General features: G+C 45.9%; 2 pseudogenes; both read right to left on the reverse strand.

Annotated features, from left to right (window-relative positions):
- Positions 1–1,712: 1,712 nt before the first annotated feature.
- Positions 1,713–4,011, reverse strand: LOC101581234 (annotated as a pseudogene).
- A 1,608-nt stretch (positions 4,012–5,619) lies between these two features.
- LOC101560284 lies at positions 5,620–6,216 on the reverse strand (annotated as a pseudogene).
- Positions 6,217–24,377: the final 18,161 nt, after the last annotated feature.

A 24,377-nucleotide genomic window follows, 5' to 3' on the forward strand; every position in this document is an offset into this window, starting at 1 on the left:
CCATGAACTGCTGCTGTCTGCCAAGAGCCACTCTGCCCAGGAGCCAGCCGAGTACAGATTGAAATCTCCACAAACTGTGAAGTTCCTTCCTTCATTTGGGGTGTTGGGTCCTTTGTCCCAGCAACAAGTGAAAAGTAACTGAGACAGGTATTTTGTCTGAGCAAGGAGAGAAAAGTAACCAAGACACGGGATCTAAATGAAGTAGAATATATTCACACAAACTGGGTAATATCTATCCTGTAGAAATCAGTACTCTGAAGTCATCTTCCATAGCAGGAAGAAACATGCATAATGTGTTGCCAATCTTTCTGAGTGTGGACTCACCTTGTTGTAACACATTTAATTTGCTTTTCCAAGAATGATACATACAAATAGAATTTTTAAAAAGACTTAAAAAAAAGAATGATATGTATCATATTATGTGTATTAGTTATCTTTTAATTTATTTCTTCTTTTAATTGTTCTATATTTTCCTGGCTTTTTAACAATGCACATGTATCATTTTGGTATTCATAACATTCATAACATTCATTCATAAATCCATAAATTTAGTTTGCTCCAAATAATACCTAATAAAAACATTGGAAGCCTTGGATTAGTCCTATGAATTACCTCCTCAAACTTGAAAGAAGTGGTCAAAGGCTCATTATGTTCCAAGATTCTGCATTTCAAGAAGTTATTTCTTGAGATCAGGGCTTCCGGGTCAAGCATACTTTAGCTCACTCTCTTCTCCCACCACTATCTGTGGCTACCACCATCTCTCTCTCAGCCAATGGTGAAAAGGGACAAAGAAGAGAAATGAATGCCTCTCTGTGCAGCTCTAAACTAAATGTGTGGTTGATACAGAAAGAAAGAGTAGGGGCCGGGGAGATGGCTCAGTGGAATAAGTGCTTCCCTGGCAAGTGCAAGGGCCTGAGTTCAATCCCCGGTTCCACAAAAAAAAAAAAAAAAAAAAAAAAGTAGGAAAAGGGAATCCAGATGAATAAAAGATTATAGAATTCTAAGCAAGAGCTGAGAAACAATGAAAATTAGCACTCTGGGTCAGGAAGACAGAGAGAAACCTCAATATTCTCTAAGTCCTTTGTCTTTTTTTTGTTTGTTTGTTTGTTTGTTTCCACTCAAGTGTGACTTTTATTTACTTTGCTTTGGTTGATATAAAAACCCACCAAGAACGAAGGGAGTGAAGTGATGATAAGAAACCCCTGCTGGGGCCCGGCCCCCACCACAAGCAAGAGATGGGGTCCACAGTGGGGGACAGGAAGCCCCTCACCACACACCCAAGGGACAGCAAAAGCACCACTGGGCCTATGGGCTGGGGACAGGCCAGGGACAGGGGCTCCCTGGGATCCCAGGTCCTGAGTGTCCAGGGGAGCTTTGGGTTCTGGGGTTCTGGCCTGGGCATGAGGCCCTGGGGCACTGAGAAGAGTGAGAGAGGACAAGGAAGGCCCAGCACCTGGGAAGGGAGCAGAGCCTGGGCACAGTGTCTAAAGCTTCAGCTGCCCGGTCCACCAAGGGACCCTAGGGACCTCAGGGTACAGCGGGGAACATGGCCCACTCTGCTCAGGCATTTTTTGGCTCACCAGTGTCCCTGTCACCCCAGGACCAAGCCACTCCCAGAAGACCGGGTCTCCTACCCCAAGCAAGGCCCGCAGGGGGACAGCCAGCACCCCGGCACCCCTGTGGTTCCCACAGCACCCTAGAAAGCATCCTGGTCAGAGCCAGGGCTCAGCAGTGGCCCTAGGCCAGCATGTGGTCTGAGGTGGGGTATGGGGATCCCCACCACAGGCAAGAAAGATACAGGGCAGGTCCGTGGGGTAGTCGCTATCCATGTTCAGGTGGTCTAGGGCATCCAGAGGGACATCACCCGGGTACACAGGGTGGTAGGTGGCATCCAGGTCGTCAGCATAGGGCTTGTTAACGGGGATCATGTTCTGGGCCACCTCCCAGGCAGTAGGGTCGTGCTTAAGCAGGGAGTTAGTCAGCTCCACCGACACACGCTTGCGGTAGTCCAGGTTCTTATCCTCAGAGATGTGGAACAGGACAGCCGCGGCATACGTGGTGGTTCCCTCATTGTGTTGAGTGCAGCAGCTCCATGAGCAGCGCCGAGTCCCCTTCCATGATGATGATGTCGGCCGCCTCCTTGTCCTAGGCCAGCTCGCACAGCATGCCCACCGCCACACACTGGATGTTCTCCATGGAGGAGTAGAGCAGCCGCGCAAGAGCGGGATGGTGTTGAGGCAGAAGATCTCCATGTGGCTCATGGGGTCTCGGGCCAGGATGTGCAAGGCCCCAGTGCAGCCCTCCACTATCTCCTCCATCCACACACTGTCCATGTAGGGCTGCTGAGTGCCTGTGGCCTTGTGGCAATGGACGTCCTGGTGCGCCTTGACCACCAGCTGCACCAGGCACAGGATGATGGCTGCCTCCTGCAGTGGTGCATGATTGATGGGGCACAGGGCCAGGTTCCAGATCAGCCTGATGGTGGCCTTGACCAGCGGCCACTGGCTGGACTGGTTCAGCAGCTTCATGATGCCCAGGATGCCGTAGTTGAGGTGCACAGAGTTCTGCGCCATCTCAGCGTCAGAGCGGTGGCTGGTGAGGTGGCACAGGGCACAGACAGTGGGCTCCGTGATGTCGTCCTTGTCGCCAGCATGCAGGATGGCGTGGATCAGGGCCTCCATGCTGCTGTTCTGCGTCACCAGTGTCTTGCTCTTACTATTGTTGCAGGTCAGGTTGGACAGCTTGCCCATGGCACACATGAGGACGTTCATGTTGTCCATGCTCAGCCGGATCACCAGGGTCTTCAGCATGCTCTCCAAGACCTCTTGCTTGGTGGCCACAGCCAAGAGGTTGCACAGCGTGCAGAGACAGTTCTGCACCAGGCACAGGCTGTTGCTGGTCAGGTGCTTGCCCAGTGCCTGCAGCCCGCCAGCCTCCACGATGGCAGGCTTGTTGCTGGGACACACAGACAGCACCTTGAGCACATGGCTGGTGGTCCACAGCAGCTTCTCATAGCTGTAGTCATGCATGATCTGCACCAGCACCTGGGGGCCTCTGTTGGTCAGGATGATCAGCTTGCTCTCCTGGTTTCCGTAGGCCAGTAGTTGCAGGCAGTCAGTGGTGATGGCCAGGAACTTGGGGTTGTTCTTGTTGAGCAGTGACACCATCTTCTGTAGCCCTTTGGCCAGGTGCAGAGCCATCCTGGTGCCCTCCTGGTAGAGCAGCAGGTTGTGCAGGGTGGTGATGGCATAGAACAGCACTGACTCCACAGGCAAGCTGAGCATACAGACCAGGGCAGGAATGCTGCCCTACTTGAAGATGGCCAGCAGCTGCTCGCGGTGGTGCAACAGGTTGTGCAGGATGCTGGTGGTACAGCACACCATGTCCAGGTCCTTGGTGTTCTGCATGGTGTGCACCATGGCAGCTATAAGCTGTGGGGAGTCCATCAGGGCATGGTGTGATGCCTCCTTCTTGGACAGCTGGTTCACAATCAGGGCTGCCTTGGTCACCACCACTGCACCACCAGGTCCTCGTCATTGAACAGCTTGGTGAGCTCCGGCAGCGCCCGTGTGGCCAGCTCTGCATCATCCTGGTAGTTGATGAGGTGCACAATGGTCGACTTGAGCAGCTGGGATGGCTCAGCCAGGTGCTGCAGGTTGGTGGCCTGCCTATCCACCTGCATGGCCAGCAGCAAGGAGCTGTCCTCACTGTTCACGCCTGGACACATGGCCTCCTGCACGGGCTTGGCCCTGGCTGTGGTGGACATCTGATAGTCCAGGTCACCTGAGTCCTGAGACACACCCTGCATGTACATGGTGGTCTTCTTGAGCATGTACTGGTGCCCACAGGTCTCATCCTCCTCTAGGATGCCCTTACTGCTGACGGAGGGCACACAGGTACTGGTGGATGCCCGAGTCGTAGGTGTACGTCTGCTGTCACTCTGTCACCTTGATGGGCTGCTCTATCAGGTTCATCACCTCCATGGCGGCTGGATGTGTGGCCTGGCTGGGTCAGGCCAAGTTGAAGTCTGGCCAGGTGGGGACCGGCGCAGGCAGGGAACTGGGGTGGGTGCACAGGCGGCAGCTGCTCTGAGCTCTGACCAAGTCCTGTGTCTTGTGTTTTCAAAATTAGATTTGAAATTCTTTGCTACATGTCCTTTCAAAAGTTATAATAGTTACAATAGATGTACAGCTACTTTCTCTTAATTCAATGAGAAGAAAGATTTGTACTAAAAGTGTTTGGACAGGATATCATGTCTGCATCTTGTACTATGAATAACTACTATGAAGACAACAATATGTAAGTATTAATTATTGAAACTGTCCTACTAATCGGTTTTGAAACTGTCTCATTGCTATTTGTCTCTCAATAAAATTAATCATAAAAAAGAGTTAAGACCACTGTCCCTGCCCTTGAATCCAGTGCCCTTAGACACATGACTGCACTGAGCAATGTGGTGATGGCACAGGTAATGGCATTCATTCCTCTCCTTTGTTTCCCTTCTCACCATGGAATGATAGAGATGGTGGCAGCTTGGACAGGAATGGGAAGGAGGTACTGGGTAAAGGGTTCTTGACCAGGAAGCCCTGGTCTTGGGAAATAACTTTTTTTTTGAAAAAATATAATACTGTTTATTGAACTTGGAAAACATTTCATCATTCTAAACATACAAAAATTCAAAGTGGTTAGGATAGATATATAGTTACATTCTCTTAATGAATAGAATGATTTGTTCTAATGGTGTTTGTAAATAGGATCTCAAGTCCACATCTTGTACAGCAATTAACCACTAAGAAGAATATATGCAATGTGTTAGTTATTGAAACTGTACTACCGATTTGATTTGAAACTGTCTCATTGCTATCTGTTTATCAATAAAATTTTGAAAAAAAATAAAATAATAAAATAAAATGACACCCTAAGAATAAAAAATAAATAAATAAATAAATAAATAAATAAATAAACATACAAAAAAGACACAACATTGCAAATCGTGTTTAAGTACAGAAGCTTCTTGAACCTTCTCTGACTCTGCCAATGAAGAGTTCTACAATTTGGAAACAGTTTAGCACTTAACTAAAAAACAAAATAGTAATGAATACAAACACTTCTCATGCCTGGTGATTCTCTCAGTCCCCAGCTAAGACAGGGAAGCAGGATGTCTAACTAAGGTCCCTTCTCAGTGGCATCTGCCCCCGGCCTCAGCGCCAAGCAGAAAGCATCAAGGGTTTGCCTGGGTTGCTTTGTTCTTTTTACAAACTCTAGATAAGTACCGTTAGTAACTCGGGGTTTTTAGCCAATGCCCATACAGTTAACACCTCCTTACAACTTAAAAAAGGTATGCCAGAGACATCTCCAAATACTTTTTCACAGCACAACAAAGTGCACAGAGAGAGGAGAACAAAGGGTGCCTTTTCAGTTTAAAAATGTTTGGAAATACGTACAGCCTTGATACAATTTCACAGTGTTCTGGACCCCCATGACCATGATGAGCAACTACGGCCAACTTCCGGAGCACTTCAGAGACTACACGATCACAATCTGGTTGGCATTTAACCTAAGAAACAGTCAGTCACGGTGCTCCCCTACTCTAAAGGACTCACAAGGAGACAAGCTATTTTATTCATCCTCCTCCTCCTCTTCTTCCTTTTCCTCCTCTTCTTCCTCTTCCTCTTCTACTTTTTTCCAGGCAACTTTAGCAGGACCCTTTGTGCCATCCAACTTGGCTTTAGACTTACAGTCATCCACATCCATCTCATATTTCTTCTTCAGCTTCACCACCTTGGTGATGTAGGGCTGCTTCTCACTGTCACTTAAATTATCCCACATCTCACCCAGCTTCCTGGCCACATCTCCAATGAAGATACCAGGGTTGGTGGTTTTGATCTTGGGACAGAATTCCAAACAAAACAGGAAAAGTCCAGGCAGTGGTCTTGTGGGTGTGTTGAGGTCCTCTTTCTTCTTGTCTCCCTTTAGGGTTCCATAATGTTTCATCTCTTGGTCATAATGAACTTTCTCTGCCTTGGCCATTTCATGAAACTTAGACTTCTCTTTCCCAGACATTGTCTTCCACCTCTCTGAGCTTTTCTTGGAAAACTCTGTGAAACTGACAAGGACTTCTGGGTTCTTCTTCTTGTACTCCTCTCTGCAGGTCTGCACAAAAAAGGAATATGCAGACAACTTGCCCTTTGGCTTCTTGGGGTCCCCTTTAGCCATCCTGTATTCTTCACTGGGAAGTAACTTCTTGAGATAAAGTATTTTGAAATATAACAAGCCCTTCACCATATCCTTCATGTTCAAGGAGAAAAGTCATAACCTTAACCCATATCATAGATGGCTCCCTGGCTTCTGCTTGGTCTTCTGAGATGGCCACTCTGAGGTCATGCCAGCCAGCCAGGATGACACTGGCCCCATGTCTGGGCACCATGGCCCAGCCAAACTGACAAATAAAACCAACCACAGTACCTGTCTAGGTACCACAGGTTCTAGTACCACAGGTTCTATGAGATCCATGAGATGGTGTTGGCTCTGTGCTGTCTAGAACTGTTTTCCAAGCAGCAATGGGACAGGATGGTACCCCTGACAGAGACTCCTCTGGGGAGGCACAAGGACTTTGGCCAGATATCTCTGTGCCAGAAGCAACTGTAATCTTCCTCTTGTGAGAGAGAGAGAGAGAGAGAGAAGCAGGAGAAAGTAAAGAAATATTTTATTACTACTTAAGAGAAGCAAGGTCCCTCAGGGAGGAAGTAGGCAGACAGAATTTATTGAGCTGAGTTAGGGATGGAACTTGTAAGGGCAGTACAGTGGAATAACCAGCACTGATTGTGAAAGGCTGGGGGTGCTATCCAAAAAGCAAAAGAGGAAGTTTGAAGTTAGCCAGAGGAAAAAAGACTTAGTCAGTCTAGGAGTCACTCCTCATCCATTCAGGGATCTCCATACTGTGCTAACTTGCCCGGCATGATAACCTAACCCACCATCGCATGGTGCATACCCATCAACAACAAATACTTGTTTGCTCAATGAGGAACCATCTCACCTCGAATCACCAGAACAGAAGTAATGCCTAAATCTTTGAGAGAAATCCAAATGCCTTACCTAAACATATAGGTCTAGCCCCCAGGCCACCTGTGTAGCCTTATCTTCCATGGCTCTGCCTTCTGCTTCCTGGTGATTCCATCAATTTCCTGAAACATATAGGACTCCTGCTACACCCCTGGCCTAGGATGCCACCCCTGCCCTTGCCCTGACTGTGAACTCAGATCAAACATCTTCTCTAGCCCTGCTAACAAAATCCCCCAATAGGCAAAGAGCTAACAAAGCATTGGGACTGTGTGAGAAGCTACGCAATTAGATAATTCCCGAGCTTCCCCCCGATGACTGATTAGCTGGGTGTCTATCAGCCAAGTGGGCAACGCTGCCTAGGATGTGGTTGATCCTCTCCAGGGCTTCGCATCTGCCCTGGGAAGAGCTACACTAAGTTCCTGACAGAGTGCAGGCTGTGGACCTCATGTCACTACTCTGTAACAGGGTGTCACTGTTCTGTCTTGGGCTGCACCTCTGGAGGACCCTGAGCATCCTGCCTACAGGGTAGTGACCACAGATACACTGCAGCTCCTGAGCCAGGGCAGCAACACTTGCCCCACATGAGTCCCTCTACTTACTCTAGAGCATGCTGCATGGACTGCTGATGAAGGGACATCTGGCATCACCCTTGTAGCAAATTAGGTCCTGAGTCCTATGGAGCACTCAAGCTAAGCCCTCTAAGGCCCTCAGTGCACCTCCCTAACCCCATTATTCCTTTTCTTGTCACCATGGTTTGCTTCCATGGCACCTAGGATGGGAGGAGATGGAGGGCTTGACCCTGGACCTCCCAGGAAAAATGTCATCTAAAAAGCTAGAAGCCTGAAGTCAGAAAGGCAGGCATCAGACAAGTGGAAGGTGGGTGAAAACCATGGGGATGACTAAGTCCACGCAGAAAGGATGTAAAGTGACACTTGAAAGAGCCAGAGGTAAAACTCAGGGTATCCGGTGCAGAAAGAACACAATGAAAAGCTGAACAGTGCACTTCAGTGGTACAAAATGAAATATGATGCCTGTCTTGAAAGCTAGAGATGCATCCCTCCTTTCCTGGAAGCCCCATGATATAGTATGTGGACTTGTATTGTGGTGCTAAGCCTTCACACTGAGCTACATCCCCCGTCCTTTTAATCACATCCCCAGCCCTTTTAACTATGTCAGTAAGTTGCCCTGGCTGACTTTCAAACTTGTAATCCTCCCACATCAGCCTCCCAGCGTGTTAGGATCACAAGCATGGGCCACCACACACAGCTATAATAGTCATTTCTGCCTCTCTCTACTCTCTGATCCTCAATTCCTGCACCTAGTAGGGCCCTAACTACCTCCCCCCATTAACTGGCCTGAGGGTGGGGGTGGACACTAATTGGTTTCAATCTAGACTAATTGCTTTTTAAAATTCTCATATAAATCTGACTTTTAATAGGTTCTGAGAATCGATGTTTCATTATTTTTCACCACAGCGGAGACCATCCCTGTTGATGGGTCATTATCAGCCACGGCTCCGTGCGAGCACCCTCCTGCTCATCCTCCCCTGATCTTCCTGCAAGATTCTATATGCCTCAGAGTGACGGGAAATACAATACAAGGGCCTGGAATATTAACACCTGGGACTAATCAGACCAGAGGACGAGGAACTCACACCACATAGAACCCATAAGCAGATGGCTTTGATCAGACCCCAAGCAAACTTTTTTCAGTATGAATCAGTCATTTTTACCTAGTGCCTGCTGTTTGCCATGTCCAGGCCATGTAGTCACATACAACGTCTTTAACCATTGAAGTCATACTGCAGGCTGGATGACAATCAGTCCTCTCTCCAGAAGAGGCCACTGAGGCTCAAAAAACTTGGCCTGGAGCTTGTCCAGGCCACAGAGCTGTAGCATTGCTCAGGACTACCCTGGAACCTGGACATGCCCCTGAAAACATGGCTCTCAGGGTGTGTATCACGGTGTACCTTCTGCTAGGGATCCCTGGTGCCCAGAAGAACTGCTCCAAAGTTGTCAGGGGTCCTGGAGCAGGCTGACCAGAGCCCACTCCCAGCAGCACAGCAGAGCCCAATCTCAACACGGAGCAGTTACTGTGGCAAGTCTTCCCAGGCTGTGACCTTGGGGAACAATCCCTTCTCCTCTCCTTGGCATTAAGATTCCTCCATGGAACTATTTCCATAAATCCAAGCAAAGCAAGACACCCTGGAGAACAAGGAAAGAAAGAGGTAGCTCCAGCTCCAGGCAGTGTCAACACCCTTCGGGGCCTGATGGGGCCCTGAAGTCTCCCTGCTAGACTATGGTGGGTCTGGAAGAAGAACCAGAAAAGCGAGTACCACACACCTCCTATTCCCACCCAACTACACCTGCCAAGACCAAAGAAATCAGCAAGCAATAAACTTGCAGCTGATCAATGACTTGGCTTGCACAGAGGCTGTTTCTGCACCTCAGCCCCATCCCCCTCGCACTGAGCTACACCCCCAGCCCTTTTAACAAAGTCACTAACTGCCCAGGCTGAATTAAAATTTATAATCCTCCTGGAGGGGCTTGCCCCTGGTCATCCCGTCTGTTTTTTCTCAGGGCCAGGTGTCATGGGGAGACCTCACAGAAGGTGCAATGATGCCCAGCCAGGGATTTAGCAGTCAGGAGCTTCTGTCCTGTTCGGGAGACCTTGGACACAGAGCCTCGCCCACCCCCGCTTTGCTCAGGTACACACAGAGGTTCCTTACAATCCCTCCCTCCCCTAGCCAGGCTGCTAATGCATGCAGGGCACTTTCTTACCAGCTGCCTCGCAAACACTGAGCCCTCAGCAAATGTTAACGGCTATTATTTTTATCTTTACACAGCTAATTGCCAGTAGAGAGCTCTGCATAGCTTTAGGTAGAGTAGAGGACAGATGTACAAGCTAGAGGTAGAACATAGAGCTCCATATTTCTACCTCTATATCAAAGTTCATAAAGAGCACAGAGCCAGACAGACTTGGATTTAAGTCTGACTCTGTCCCTTTAGATCATGGGCAAGTTTTGTATTTACCCTCTCTAAAAACATGTCATTTAGAGTCTAATGTAAAAGAAAGGTAATCAAATAATAATATAAATAAATGCAAGCAAACATACTGAGGCTTTTGTCTCCATGAAGGAAAGAGGCAAAGTGCTGAGACAGAACTTTGTCTGAAATAGATACAGGGACGAGGGGAGACAGGTAGAAGAGACCTCTCCAAGGAAGGTGAATAGGAATTATAAGGTTAAGAGACAGGAGGTATGTCATGACAAACTACGTATTTAGAAAACCAGAATGACAGGCATTCTAAGCATGACCCTACCATTACACATTGCTTATCTTCAGTGTACTTGCTTAGTTCACAGGTATCACCATATATAGTTACCAATTACTGCCACACTGTCTCTCAAGTAAATGTTTGGTTTTTTAAAAAAGGGGAGATGTAATAAATGAAAACAGACAAGAAAAAAGTCATAGGACTGTCCTGCTACAATGTTGTATATGGTTAGATTTCTAAATTTCTGTGTAAAAATACGTAACTGTTTATTCTTATTTTTTAATTTTTTTAACTTTTTTTCTTCATATTCTGGAGGGACTTAAAGTTTAACGTATCAATACTTGATGGAAAATATCTGTTCCATGTTATGCCTAAGATGTTTTATATTCAGACAGATAGTGAGGTTAAGCTCAACTGCCTATGTTGTAGGGTAATAATATCATTAAGCTTCTCTTCTGGAAGGTTAACAACTTAAGTTTGCAGACCAAAAATTAAAGAAAAAGAAGGGCCACAAGGAAAGCCAACATTTTGTCCCTACCCTTTCAAGGTCAGTGAGGACTCAGGACATAGGAGAACCTGTAGTGCAACATCATGTAACTCAGTTGTGTCCCAAATTTTCTGATCAAGGAGTTATGGGGCCACAGAGGAAAATGAATGATGATGTAGAGTGTGCCTAAGGAGAGTCACATGGGGAGATAACATTCTCTCAGGCTTTCACAGAGAGCAAGTTGGTCAAGCAGTGGCCGTGAATCATCCACATGGCTGACACTGACAAAGGATCTACAAACTGTGATACAAGGTTTCAGGATAAATCGTGAGGGGATTTCACTGACCTTATCAGATACAAAAGCTACGTTTCTTGTTATATAGGTCTTGCTTTATCTTGGTCTTAACCATCCAGTAGAAAAGTATAAAAAAGAATTATGAAAAGTAAAGCCATATTAATATGCTGAGCTGTAAAAGGCTGAAGAAGTCAACAACTTCTCTTTTTTTGGCAGAACTGGGGATTGAAGCAAGGCCCTTGAACTTGCCAGGCAAGCATGTATTCCACTGAGCCATCTCCCTGGCCAAGCAACAACTTCAGTCATTGCCAGTCTTATGGAAAACCCACTACTATTATGGACTACTGCACTATATTGGAATATTTTGCTGAATTCAGGCACCTACAATATTTAAATGATAGTGGAATACCCTTTTCTGACAAAACTAAACAAAAAAGTGGGATACAAATGAATGACCATTTTGTATCTGTATGTTCAAAATAGGATAGATACAGAGATAATTCTCTTGGATCATTGAATAGAGAGATTTGTTCTAATAGTGTTTGTGGACAGGATATCATGTCTGCATCTTGTACAATGAATAACCACTAAGACAACAAATGCAATGTATTATTGAAACTGTGCTAGTAATTGGTTTTGAAATTGTCGCATTGCTATTTCTCAATAAAATTATTTTTAAAATAATTAATTAATTTTAAAAAACAGGCAGGAGGTATTTTAGGCAGAAGAATAGCATATGCAAAGACCCTGTTGGTGAGTAAGAAGATGGTTGGAGTATAGCTGCAGTAACCAAGAGGTTTGAAGCACAGAAGGAAGCTGAAATGAGAAATACAGGCAGCAGGTGGACCAAACTACCTTTAGGAATAAAAATTATAGATGTCAGAGATCTCTCTGTCTTCTGTGTCCTTGATCTCAAATGTCAAGACCAATGTTGACATACTGTGCAAGTACTCGGAAATCTCTTTGCTGAGTTTACAATGTGAGCTCAGGTCATTTATCATGTCGGTGAGTTACTGAGGAGTGGGTGCACCGAGGACCACTGGTCTTAGTCCACCAGAGGGAGGGTTTTGGGTCCTTGATCTTTAGCACCCCAAGTGATCCTAAGGTTCCACTTAGTGCCAGCCCATCTGCTCCCCTTCTCTTGTTGGGTCAGAGATGGGGTGTACCAGGCTTGGAAAATGAGAGGGCTCCCTGGTGAGGAAGTCTAAAGGAAAATGATACCCTTAATGGCCCACACAGGGGAGACAATTTATCTCTCAGCAATTCATTATACTTCAGTGAACAGCCCTATTTTGTGGTATAATGTCCCAGACATCTCCTGTTTAGGTTCTTTGTCTCTGGAACATACGTAACAGCTCCTTCCTCTCTTTGATCCAGCTAGGAGAGAAGTCTAAGGAAAAGTGTGGCATGAAGGCTTTGTCAGCCCCAAATCCAGCCTCAGTGAAGACAGAAACATGGTTCTTCTATCCAATTTTACCATGTATCACCTAGTTCTCAGAATCTCCAAAGAACAGATTGCTCCCCTTTGCAACCTGAAGACTACCCCCTCCCAGTTTAGGGACAGGAGGTCAAAGGGCATATCCACTACATTATCTAGGAGCTGACTCCCATTTAATGCCAGGTCACTGGATCCCACCCTAATCCTGGCCTCAGCTGATTGGACAAACCCTAGACCTGATTCAGAAAATGCCACCCTACTGACTGATCAGCAACCGATTAGAGCAACCCTGTCCACAATGATCCAAGAAGAGGCCACAGTCAGAGCAACGGAAACAGAAAGTGAAAAGTGAGGACATAAACAGGGTGGCAGCTGTTTTTGATCCTATATCCCATGCAAAGTCAAGCTCAGAAGAGGCCACACCAAGAGGAAAGTCTCTTGACTACCAGCTATAGAGAAAAGTCCAATAAAGAGGCTAATAAAAAAAAGCATTGGAGAAGCCAAAAAGAGACCATACTACTTAAGACAGAAGGGCAGACAGAAGCTAAGAATCATTCTATAGACACACAGTTTGCATGAAGCAAACATGGGGTTTGAACACATGCCTAATGCCAGGGCCCTGTGTGCTCTCTGCAAGAAGGTGGCAAGACAAAACGGATATAAGAGAAGACAGTTGTGGTGTAATGTCCCAGACATCTCCTGTTTAGGTTCTTTGTCTCTGGAACATACATAACATCTCCTTACTCTCTTTGATCCAGCTAGGAGAGAAGTCTGAGGAAAAGTGTGGCATGAAGGCTTTGTCAGCCCCAAATGCAGCCTCAGTGAAGACAGAAACATGGTTCTTGTATCCAATTTTACCTTGTATCACCTAGTTCTCAGAATCTCCAAAGAACAGACGTGGAGGGGGCTGCAGAGCGCAAGGAGATGCTACTGAAAGCGCAAACTAGCTGCTATGGCAGTGTCACCTGCTGTTAATGGCAGAGGCTCCTTTGTTCAGGGTTAGCCTTTACTGGGTGTTTAAATGTACCCGGGAATGTGCTGAAGAATTCACACCTCTCCTCTTCCTGACTGCCCACAACAGGTTTATGTGGGAGTTAGTAACCCATATTACAGAGGAGGAAAAGGAGGCTCAAGGAAACAGGGCACTTCCTGGTGGAACTGGCAAGCGGGTCCAAGACTGTGCCATGACCATGGCCACCTGATGCCTGGTGCCAACTTTTTGTCCACCATATGGAGTAGGCAGTGTAGACAAGTCTGGCCTCTTGGCCATGGGCAAGCAGGTGACAAAGGACCCAAAGAGCATTTCTGGAGATGAAGAACAAGGACTACTGAGGATAAAGGGGATCCAGGGATATCTAATGGGCTAAAGAAGTAGACAAGGATCCAGAAAGGTGAAGATGTTCCCAGTGACGCAAGCCTAAGGCCAGGCATTTCCTGGACTCTCTGCAATTACTACCACTTTCCAGGAGGAAACAGCCTTGCCTGTGAGGTTTCTCAATGTTAGGAGGCTGCTGCTTCCTTCTTGATGCTCTGCCAACTGAAAGCAGCCCCACATCACTGTCCTCGCTGCCTCACAAATGTCAGCTACTTGACTTCTATTGTCCCTTTGATACTATTCATCTGTGGGAATTGTTACTTCCATGGCAAAATTCATCTTCCTTCATTCCCCATTAACGTCTGATAAGGACATGGTACAATGTTGGTGTCTCCAAGTGGGTCTTGCTCAGGGTAAGAATTTACTTTCAAGCCCCTTTACATTAATCAATGAAAATCAATGTGATTGTTAAAGAGGCTTTTACCTGTGAGAGCAATAATGATTCTTCACACTAAATGTTCACTTTACTCCTCCCATCTCTACTCAAGTCTACCTGGAAAAAAAGAACTTGCTGTGAGGAAAGATGTTTTATTTTACAAATGACAGAACTTCTCTTACTTAAAAGCAATTTAGCATATAGTGCTGGTCAATGTGTTCCTCTTTTTAAAATTTTTCATGGCAATGGTCCAAATTAGCTGCATGAAAAGAATAAAGGTGTATCACTGTGCAATGCAAATACTGAAGCATTGTTGCCTTATTTGGTTTTGGTCTTGTTTTATTTTACTGTATTTTTTGGTTGAATTGTTTTTTAGGGGAAGTTTATTTTTTGGTTTTGGTGCCAAGGACCAAACCCAGGGCTTCCAGCTTGCTAAGCAAGCATTCTACCACAGAGCCAAATCCCCAGGCCTGCAAATGCTGAATGATGAAGAGATTGCCAAGCTCAAGGCAGACCCACCAGGATGACCGAGGTGATGTTGCAGAAATATAGAGGGCATGGATTGTGGGATTACTTCTCCACCTCTGACTGTCTCCACATAAGGAAATTCAGATAGGATTTCAGTAAATTGTAATCAATTGCTGGTTTTTGAGTTCTTTGGTTTATCCAACACAAGCTGATTGCCTACTATACTTTGAATGCTATAAAGGTCCTGCAGATAGCTCCAAATAGGAATCTTGATTGCTATTCTCAATGAGTTCAAGTGAGCAGAGACAAAGGACAGAGTGCCTGAGCATGTGTGACATGGGCACATGAGACAGGACTGGTGGAGTGAGGAAAAGAATCCAGAGGGATGGACACTTTCATTAAATACCAGGTACTGCTGATTACTGCCCCTACAGATTTCTCTAAGTGGTCCCCTACTCCCATCTCCCCTGCAAAAGCACTGTACTCTGAGCCACCAAGTCACTCTGCTCTGATTATGAAGCAACAGCTTCTCAAGGTGTTTCTGGGAGGCTGCCGGAGTCCCTGCCCACACACTCCCACCAGAATAAATTAGAACGGTTTTCTACGTGTGAATGTGATTGTGCCACCTGAGACAGTTAAGCTCGTCAACTTGACAACTGGGTTGAGGACTCCCTTGAGGTGACTGGGGCATGCAGGCTAAACTCATCAATCAATGGACAGATCCATGTATGTTCACAGCTGCATGTGCTGTTAGGAGGTGGGTCCCCTTGTATCAGGTGGGGCACTGCAGGATGCCTTGGGAGGGTGGGTCTCTCACTGGCACTGTTGCCTTGCTCTGCTTCCCAGCCACCATGAACTGAGCTGCTTTGCTCTGCCACATCCATCCACCATGATGTTGCTGCCTTGACTATGGACTGAAACCTCTCAAACCATGAGTGGAAAAAAAGTTCTCCTCCTTTAAGAGAACTGCCTACTATGGTGTCAGGCAACAGGAAGGCTGACCAATGCACCACCAGGAGAATGGGGTGACTGACATCCCAGAGCCAGCCTGGCACAGCTGCCACCTTCCTAGCAAGTGGTTTAAACCTCACTTTGCCTAGCTGCAAAACAGAGCTAGTAATAGCACAGGCAGAGATAAACTTGGATGATATTCTTCTACTCTGGACCTCCAAGAAAGGTGGTCTCATACAGATCCACCCATCCCCTCATCATGAGACGCTGGCAGATGAAAGGAAATCAGCACGATGTTTGGCACTTATGAGTCCACTGCAAACAGTACTGCTGTTCACTTCATTCCTCCTTCTGTTCACTCCTATCTTCTTGCTTTGCAAAACTTCCCTCTCATCATTCTATCAACCATGCCACTGGCTCCATGAGCATTTGGCCCCAAGACCCTGAAACATCAAGGGGAGGAGGGTAGGCACCAGCTTTCTCTCCATGTTACAGCCCATCAGTGGAGCGATCTTTATTTCTGGCCACTTCCACAAAGCTGACGTCTGCCTAGCACAGAGGAAAATTGTTTCTGCCACATCTTCCGATAAGAATGATTTTCTTCATGCTCCGTTTGTCTACAACTGTCTTTCCGATCATTCCCGCTGTTAGCACATGGTCTACATGCTTGAAATTCAGCCAGAGGAACTGGGTAAAATTTATGATCCACTGACTCCCTCAGCTCTGAGCTATCCGATTTGAATATCAATGTGGGAATGAGGTCATCAGACGCAGCAGGTGGCAAGGCGACCAGTCTGAAGCTTGGTCATGCCTATGATCCATATTTTAATCTGCTACCAATTAAAAACATTGATCAGACAACCAACGTTAATTAACAAAACACAGAAATTTTCCAGCGTTTTATTTTCAGATTATAATTTTTGATGGAGTTTCAAATACCTTGGTATCACTATTAATGTCAGCATTTTGCCAATAATGTTCTGCTCACACTGAACAATTCATTAGTGCTAAAACCAATTTACTGGAATGGGCTGAAAACCACCTCGGCTTTCTCTATTAATGTATTACAAGATGAAATATTTTATGAGCCACAGGGTAACATGCCTGATGCTTCCCCCAACTACTTAGCTCGGTGGGAAAGCCTCTTGTGGGTGAATGGGATGCCAGGATGAACTCAGAAGGGAAAAAAATCCATGCCTTCAAACATAGTTGACACCTCTGCCAAGTAAAAACAGTCTCCCTGTGTAGTTTTCAAGCAAATTTATCTCTTGCAAGACAATCCTCAAGACAAATGAACTCATTAAGGTAAAATTTTTAATATGGAACCTGATTCACAAGGAGTATTCAATAAATATTAGCTATTAGTTGCAGGCATGCAAAGCAGGAGACACCAAACCATGTGAGGGGTTCAAAGCCTGGTTCCACTGCTTCCAGATCAGGTGACTGTGAGACTCAAAGCAAGGGATTCCTCTAGTTTTTTTCTCATCTCTAACGTGGACAGGCGCTCACTCCTACAGCTGCCATAACAAGTTGCCATGGGCTTGGTGATGCCTAACAACCAGAATCTATTTTATTCTTGCCATTCTGCAGGCCAGAAACCCAAAATTAGGTGTGAGTAGGGTCACATTCCCTCCAAAGGATCTGAATGTGTGCACCAGGTAAGAATCCTTCTGGCCTCTCTTAGCTTTTAATGGTTACAGGCATTCCTTGGCTTGTGGCCACACCAACCTCTGCAACCATCTCCCCATGTTCTTCTTCCACCTGCCTCTATGTGTGTCATTTTTTCTTCTTATAAGAACACAAGTCATCCTAAATCCAAAATCACTTCATCTCAAAATCCTAAACTATTCAGGCATGGGGCACATGACTGTAATTCCAGCACTTGGAAGGCTAAGGCAGGAGAATCATTATGATTCTCAGACCAGCCCAGGCTACATAGCAAGACCCTGTCTCAAAAAAAAAGAAAAAAAAATCCTAAACTAATTCCATCTAGAAAGAAGACTATTTCTACAGGTGCTGGGTAACATTAACCTGGGGAGACAGCCTTCAACCCACTATAGAGGGTAAGGGAAACACCTACCTCTAGGCTAGTTAGGTGGTAAATGTGGTGTGCACATGCTTGGCCAGGAGCTCGTGTAGTGGGCAACAGCAAGAGGATGGAAGCAGACACAACATCCCTAGGTCACTGTGTTCTAGGGCTTTATGACCCTCTTGGAAGCACAGCTTCACATCCTCCTTCCCCTGTGGCTTGGTTTCCCCCTCCCCATTGCTGTATTGATTGCTTATCATCCTTGCCAGCCTCTGCCAGCAGTGTGCTTGCTCCTCCCCTCACCCTATCCTGAGCACCCTGCAGACCTCCCCTAGTGGCCACAGAGGGCTGGCACATATGCTGGCAGGGTCATGAACCAATCCCATGGAGCATCAGCTTCCCAGAGCCCTGAGGATGGAGTCCAACTGCCCTGACCCCACAGTCTATCCATCCCTTCCTCCCTCCCTCCCTTCCCAGCCTCACTCTAGTGGATCACAGTTCTCTCACCATGCAGAGCCCCATGCAATAAGAATTCCACTGGACATGATGCCCTTCCATGTCCTCTCCTTTGGATGAATCCTCACCACATCCTATTTTACTCTTCAGACTTAAAAAAGGCTTTGCCTCTTCCAGGAAGCCCTACTGGTCTCAGCCCCCAGGGCTGAACCACTGTGTATTCTCTTCCCACCTCTATCAGAGCCTCTCTCCACTCCCTGGATGATGACAGCTTGAAGATGTGTCCTTCTCCCTGGTCACATGAGGGCTTTGGAGTCAGGGGTGTCATCTTAACTCTTTCCATCTCTGACAACAACCTAGAGCCAGGCTCCTTGTGAAACCTCTAATGAACAAGGAGTCAATTATGAATAAATCCCACTAGCTCTGCCTATAACTGCCTGAAAATATTAAATTGAGATTGTGGGCTCCATTTAATTAGAGACCTCCTACCTGATTTTCTTGTGACTTTGAACAATCAGAAAAGTGCAGACAACAGTATCCCAGGCCCAACACAAGGCACCATCATCTTGGAGGCAAACTTTCATTTTCACCTTCAATTTGTAGTATTTCAAAGGCTACTCCAAATAAAATACACACAGAGCGCACATAGGAGCTTGCTGCTGGGGAAAGCATGGCAAAGCGCACCTCAAAGTGTAGTTTGGACCATTTTGTGACCTTTGAAAAATCACTTAACCTCTTTGGGCTGCAATAGCTTCACATACTACAAGTGAGTGAGTCCAGAAGCTCAAATGATTAGAATCCCATGCTGCCCCTTTGAAACTCAAATAAGTGCCCCTCCACTCTGCCCTCTTCATCACCCCACCAAATTCAACTGAACCCAGGGCCTTTACACTGAGCTGTATCCCCAGTGCCTTCATTTTTATTTTTTACTTTAAGACAGGGTCTAGTTAAGTAGCTCAGACTAGGCTCAAACTGTGACCCTCCTGCTTCAGCCTCCCAGAGAGCTAGCGCTAAAAGTATGCCCCACCGTGGCCAGCTTCGACCTTCCGAAATACATACTCCACTTTCCTGAAAGCAGATCCACCTGCCATGTGATCCCTAGGTGGGCAGAGCACAGCCTCGGGCAGTCCTGCTCTGAAGTCAGAATGTCTAGACTGCAAAGCGGGCAAACATCAACTCCATAGCCAGCACCATGGAGAGTTCCAATCTGGCTTTAGCCCCAACCTCTAGGAAAATCTGAAAATTGTCCAAGCTCCAAACTGCCACACAAGTCAGGAAAGTCTGAAAGACTCTAATCCCTCTAGGCTGTGATGGAAGCAACACAGTTGAAGACTTTCTCCATGATACAAAAGGCAGCCCATCGCTTTGTCTCTTTTCTTCAATATTTGGCAGGATATTCTTCTGCACTGCTGGCCCAGGCTGGAGGACAAGTGTGCTCAAAGAAACCTGCACATGAGGACACAGAGAAGGGGACTCCGTGCCTGAAACAGTCAGCTGGAAGACTGAAGCAAGAAGCACCGAGGATTCTGTGGGCTGAGGGAGCCGTGAAGCACAGCAGTGTGGACACAGGCCATGCTTCGCATGCTCTGCACTTTTCAGAGTGGTCTTATTAGACAGCATTCCACTGATGAAGTCAGACTTAGATCTAACATGACATTCATTTCATAAGGATAAATCATGCTGAATATTTTATCATCTCCTCATATTATTCCACCAATTTAAATGTTATCAAGTGGTGATAATGGCCAAACTAATATCTCTGGAGCTGGCATTCATCCTGCGCCACATAACAGCACGTCCAACTGCTGGCTACATGCCTCTGCTTGAAGCAGCCTGCATCCACACCTGACACCCCATTTTAGCTTCCATCCCTACTCCACACGAGTCACTTTCTGTCTTCCTCATCCCATTAAATGTCTCTACCAGCCACTCAAATCAGAAGCTTGAGAGATGGCCAGGTGTAGTGCTACAGACCTGCCACCCTTGAACTCTGGATGGCTGAGGCCAGAAGGTCTCAAATTCAAGTCCAGCCTGGGAAATTTAACAAGGCCCTGTCTCAAAATTGAAAAAAAAATATATATATATATGTATTTCAATATATATGTATTTCAATATATACATATTTCAATATGTACATATTTCAATATATATTTCACTATATACATATTTCACTGTATATATTTTGCTGAATATATATTTCACTATATATTTTTCACTATATATATATTTCACTGTATATGTTCTCACTATATATATTTTTTTCATTGTCTTCTGAGAGTACATCCTCACTGCCCTCCCCACTCTTGAGAGCGCAGTCATGCAGTGCATTTTTCCACCCCTGTTCCCCATGTCCACCTCCCCCTGGCTCGTTCCAGCCTAGCCTGCAAAGGCCACTTCCTCAGGGAGGTCTCCTCGGCTACCCCTCCAAGGCAGAACTACCCTGTATCCCGTTACTCTCTACTACATCCTCTGTTTAGGGTTAGGGTTATGGTGAGCTTCTGACACGTGCACAGGCAATATTCAGCAGTCGGTGAGAGATGGTATGTCTTAATTAGAGCTCCTAACGTATATTTCAGTGGTTCCTTTAATATTTATTTTCAATCTGAAAGCGAGTGTGATCATCAAAGAAGTTTTGCAAAATACAGAACATAGAAACAATGGAATGACTGCTCATCCCCCATCATCCTAACTCAGGCAACCTAACTTAGACTGCACAATGGAGCAGGGGCTTTGCAGTAACCAGAGAGTAAAGTCTGGCCATCAAGGGTTGAGGACAGAATCATGCAACACTGGGCCAGGTGACAGAATGAGTTGGGAGGGAGCACAGGCCTGATGAGATCACAGTAACTCACAGTTGGACCTCTGGGGCCCTTGAGGTTCAGAGAAGTCAAAGCATTTGAGTTTTAAAGCCTTCAAATGCACTTGTCCCCTGGGTTATATCCAGTGACTCTAGCACTGGATGACTCACACTAGACTGATGCAAAGCAAAAGCTTAATAAACACCCAAATAAACCTAAACAATAGATCCTCCCTTGCTCTGTGTCTGACCATCTAGACAGGCATTTCCAGATTCCGAAGGCAACATGGGTGAATGGATAGGCAACCAGGGTGACCTCTACGTCCCCAGGTTCTACCAAGAGGCTCTTGCCCAGCCTCACACCTAGCCAGCTTGGCCTGTGGCATCCCTTGTGGGTTGTGGACAGTCTCAAAGAAAAAGGTCAATGCACCATTTCAAACTACAAATGCAGGTGGTGACAGCTGGATGGAGGGCCTTCTCCCCCAACCCTGGGACCTGGGGCATAGTTTCATGGATTGGTCACCTGATCCATTTTACCCAACAGTGACCTTGCATACTATAGCAGAGAGACAGGGTCAGCCCTTTCCTCTCAGAGTTTCCACCCATTTGCACTAGAAAGAAAAACATCGTGCAGAGGCAATATTCAACCATCGGTGAAAGATGGCATGTCTTAATTAGAGCTCCTAATGTATATTTTAGTGGTTCTTTTAATATTTATTTTTAATCTGAAAGCAGGTGTGATCATCAAAGAAGTTTTGCATTAATACAGACACAGAAACAATGGAATAAAGGCTCAGCCCCTGGCATCCTAGCTCAGGAAATGGGAAGCAGTTTCTTCTGAACTTTTATTCTAGACACACTTATTTTAACAGAGATGAATTTATACTACATACACAACACTGTGTCTTATTTAATATCACAGTACCACTCCTTGGTTTTAAATCACACTCCTTAAAAAAGAATGCAATTTATTAAATCATATCAACTACATGTACCATAAATTTCTTAGCATCTCCCCGTTAGTTAGATATCCAGGTTGCCTGCAACTTAGGCACTTGGAAATATTGTGACAATACTGAACACATTTTTCTTGTTAAAGCATCTATGATGTTTAGAATTCTTTTTTATGAAATTTTTCAGAGTCTCTAGAGCAATGTTGAAGATATAGTTAAATTTTGGGGTTTATACTATCAGTTTTCCCAAAAGAGATGTGTCAAATTACCTTTACACAAACACACATACACACCCAGAAGCACACACACAAAACTGGTTTTCTTTTCAGCAGACTGACAATGACTTTAGTTCATTCTTTTCCTAAGTTTTTCCTGCCCTAAATCAAAATGTGTGTTCCAGCATCTTAATCTCCATCTCTTTCCTATAACAGTTCAATCCCAGAATTTCCTCTTGTCAACATGGAACTCTAAACCCATGCATGTTCACAGTACAATTTGTAGGCTTTCACCATTTAATCGTACAATAGAACCAACAATTCAGTCTACTGGGTATTGAGACATACCCATCCACAATGCCTTCCCAGACCCATCCCAGCAAAACAGCCTTCCTGCAGAGACAAGATCAGGTAAAAGTCAAGGATAGGAAACTCTTAACAAAGGGGAAAAGACAATTAAGATGGACACAGCCTGGGATGAAATTGAAAATTCAATTCAAAGAATATGAGGGAGCCAAAAGATCACTGGAATTTCCAGTACAAAGAGATGACTTCTAAGAATTCCTTTATCTCTTTATAAGGAGAGTTTTTTTAGTAATGGGCCTCAACATAGAGAGCTCAGAAAAGCCCAAAGATGTGGAGGCTTGTGGAGCGCAAATCCCTTAGCTCAGAGAGTTAGTGCTTCAACATGGGATGTGTGGCTCCTGCTCCAGCCCACGTGGACCAGCACCCACACCTGAGCCCAAGGCAGCAGGGCACCAAACGCCTTACCAGTCCTTGCCATGTTAGTTTCCTTGGGCCTGTCTCCCTCTGGCATTTCCCTTCCCTTCCTCAAGGGCACCTTCCTGGGCACTGAAGCAAAGACATTTAGTTGTAGTTTGTTTCTTTCCTTAGATGTGGGCCTCTAAAGGACTTCTCTCTGGCAGGCTTTCTAGAGCTCTGGGTAGAAAGTCTTCTAATTATATGAATGCTTCAGAAACAAGCTATGGTTGGACCCAATAGAGAGGCCCCACACTTAGGCACTGCAACTCTGCTGGTAGCTGGAACCAACAGAAACAATCAGGAAAGGAGGACAGATTAAACAATCCTTAGCTGTACTGTGGAGTGCTCTGTGATTTCCAAGCACAGTATGCCAGGGAATGCTCAAGGGCACAGAAGGAACAGGTATGAAAACAAGTGTGCCGTTGCTTCAACACAGGGAAGGGCAAGACACTTCCCTGTGGCAGCCTGAGAGCACACCGGCCGAGCTCCCCACATTCCACAGAAATGAGGAACAGTAAGTCTGCAGTGATGCCACAGACGGACAGAACGCAGTGCCTTCCTGGAATCCACTTCGGTCCTAGCTGGCAGGAACAAGGTCCCCTGCACATGCAAGCCAGGAAGTGCTCACCGAGGAAGTTGATCCAGCGATTTAAGAAGTGTTCAGTCCCTTGGGATAGCTCCGCTCATGCTGGCCTTGGGATGGGGTGATAGGCCAGACTGTAGCACTCCTCAAACACATTCTAAGCAGAAACTGGGAGATGATCAGAGAGAGAGAGAGAGAGAGAGAGAGAGAGAGAGAGAGAGAGAGAGAGAGGCCTTTCCAGTCACAAGTCAGGGCTCACAGGGAAACAAAGCCATGCCCAGCAGAGAAAGCATTCACGCCAGATGTCTGCATCCATCCTATCTTTTCTTCCTCAGTATTTGTGCAGGCCCAGGAGGACCAGACCTTTGAAGAATACTGAAAGCACACAGAGGAAGGACCACCAGGAACCAGGACAGATACAACCAAGTTGAGGCACACTAAGATAATCTGGGGACATTTCATTCCATAGAGGTCATATGCAGCATTCATTCTACAACAAACTCCTTTTGCTGCTTTTTCAGTTTTTTTAAATCAGTCCGTAAACAAAGCTTGAATGACAAGGACAGTCAGGGGAAAAATGGAAATGTTTTAATCTTGACCATGTAAAATGATTGGCAAGATGAGAGAAAGAGAAAAGCGCTAAGGCTTTGATTTTTTTCCCCATCTTACTTAGTGCGAAATCAAGACAGAGTACGTAAAATCAGTGAAAACTAAAGGTTGATGATCATTTTTGAAAATTAAAAAGAATGGCCAGAGACCCAGTCCTAGCCCAGGTCCGGTGAGTGTGTGGAGAGCTTCTTGCTACCTGCGCCGGCGGGACCAGTCCCAGCCCAGGCGCAGCGTGGGCCGGACCC

Source organism: Octodon degus, unplaced genomic scaffold (assembly GCF_000260255.1).
Source record: "Octodon degus isolate 3935 unplaced genomic scaffold, OctDeg1.0 scaffold00021, whole genome shotgun sequence".
NCBI lineage: Eukaryota > Metazoa > Chordata > Mammalia > Rodentia > Octodontidae > Octodon > Octodon degus.